Below are 2,176 nucleotides of genomic sequence, written 5' to 3' on the forward strand. Positions count from 1 at the left end.
ATATGAGATGTCATCAACCAAATTTCCTGGACTTTTTTCACATAAATCTGTGTGAAAATAGATACTCCCAAGTCTGTACTAATACAATTAATTTTTTCTAACCTAAATATAGACATTTATATGCTGGTCAACAAACTAGAATATGGGCCTGGTATTTGGGTAAAAAAAATCCAGTAATGGAATTTTATAGTTTGACTTTTCAGAATAGAATCAACACTAAATCATTTGGCTTGGATTTTGAGGAAAAGACAGGAGGCTGTGTCATGATGTTGCAGATACCAAGGTTGTATGTTGGGGTGGGTGAAGTATATTCTGGAGCTATATGGGAAGGTTCAGGCAAATCTGCCTTTCCCTAGTAATAGGGAAAAGGGATAGGGAAAAACCTCCTGAGGCCACAGAGAGCACTAGACTATATCACATTTGGTGAGGGGCAACATCTGTCCCAATGTTATGTGCAAGTCATGGACACATGTTCATCCATGATGACAGTGCCACCGATCCAAAAGTAGCAGAAAGACTAGAACAATGTAATGACTTTTCATAAAGTTAGATGTATTCAATTTAAAGGATTATTCTTCATTCTGAGATTCTGTCCTTCTGACATGTTTGGTATTAAGTGTTCTTTTTGTGAAATAAATGGTTGAAACTTTTTTTTACAAATGTAATTATGTAGCAAATGAAAAGGAAGGTAGAGCAGAGAAACAAAAGAAATTGAAATCTTCCTGACATCGATGACTAGCTTTTAAGATCAGCTCTTGTCTGAACACCACCCTGTAACCATGCATAATCATTTTGTAAGCCAATAACTTTCCTTATTGTTTAAACCAATTCAAGTTGTATAGTTGCTATAACCTGGTACAAGACACAGGGAAAGGGAATTCAATTATTGGTTAAATGAATGAATGGTCTCAGCCAAGTTCTCCATGTGGCCTTTGAACACAGGCACAGTTTCCTGGCTTGTTTGGTTGGCAAAGTTGTGCACTAGTTACTTCCTTCTGTTTCCTTTTCTATGCCATCTTCCACCACTGGAGTTCCAACAGAATTTCCTTGATATGTAACAAACATCAGGTCTCTTATTACTTGAATAGTTTAGACAAGGTTGAAGTTCCAAGCACTGATCCAGAGTCATTTCTCTTTTACCCTACTTGCCATCAACACGATTCTCTTCTAACCACAGGCTTGGAGGCCATGGGTCTCTCAGACAAGGTAGCAGAGACTGACTGAACATAACTATCAGGTTCTTCTCTTGCTGGGCACAAAGAGAAACTGTATTTCCATGTTCTCCTTTAGTTGGGAGTAGTTGTATAGTCAAGGTCTCCAAGAATATGGCTAGAAGTCTAAGGCCTTCAACAAGTAGGTGTGTGTCCTCCACCCTCTTGGTCTCCTTCCACTGGCTGGATGCAGAAGACAGTGAGGCCCCAGGGGATAACCGAGCCACAAGATGGAAGGAGGCTGGGTCCTTGAATCAGCTCATGGAAGAGAGCCACCTACCAAACTGAACCATGTGCCTTGGTTTGTTGTCTGGGTGAGAAATAAACTGTTAGATCTGAGCCATTATATGTTTGGGTTCTCACTGTTATGGCAGCCAACAACATCCTAACTAATAAATCTGACATGCTCACTATCCTTCTCTGCCCACAGGCTTAGTTTAAGCTGTTCTCTCTCAGTTCTGTGTTTCCTTGGCGAAGCAGCCTCTTTTATGCCCTGAGCCTCCAGTTTTTCCCCTCTTCTCTTCATTTATGGGCTAACACTTTCAAAGCAGCCCCCTTAATTCGATCAGCCACCCGCATAGGAACTTGCCGAGAGGAAGACCCCAACTAATGTGTCCTCTCCCTGCTCTGTGGGGCAGAGCCGAACCTCAGAGATCAGCCAGCAGACTTCCTGAGGCTCTCTCTTTACTTCTGCGTGTTCTTTCTCAAAAGCAAATAAAGTTAAAGATCAGACAGGGCTGGAAGAATTAAAAGCACCAGAGCAGTGGATTACAGAAGCCCATTCATGGTCCTGGACTGAGCTTTCTGCATCAGCATTGCCTGGGAAGAATTTTGTGAGACAGAGATTCATGGGCCTCACAGTCAGAAGTTTTGATGTGATGTTTCTGAAATGGTTGACTAGGGTCTGTATTTTTAATGTATCTTTGTGACCCTGATGCATCAGCACTGTGCTAGACAATGGCATA

This window comes from Eumetopias jubatus, unplaced genomic scaffold, assembly GCF_037043125.1.
Source record: "Eumetopias jubatus isolate StellerSeaLion01/CBP00866 unplaced genomic scaffold, mEumJub1_p1.0 scaffold_3, whole genome shotgun sequence".
In the NCBI taxonomy this organism is placed as follows: domain Eukaryota; kingdom Metazoa; phylum Chordata; class Mammalia; order Carnivora; family Otariidae; genus Eumetopias; species Eumetopias jubatus.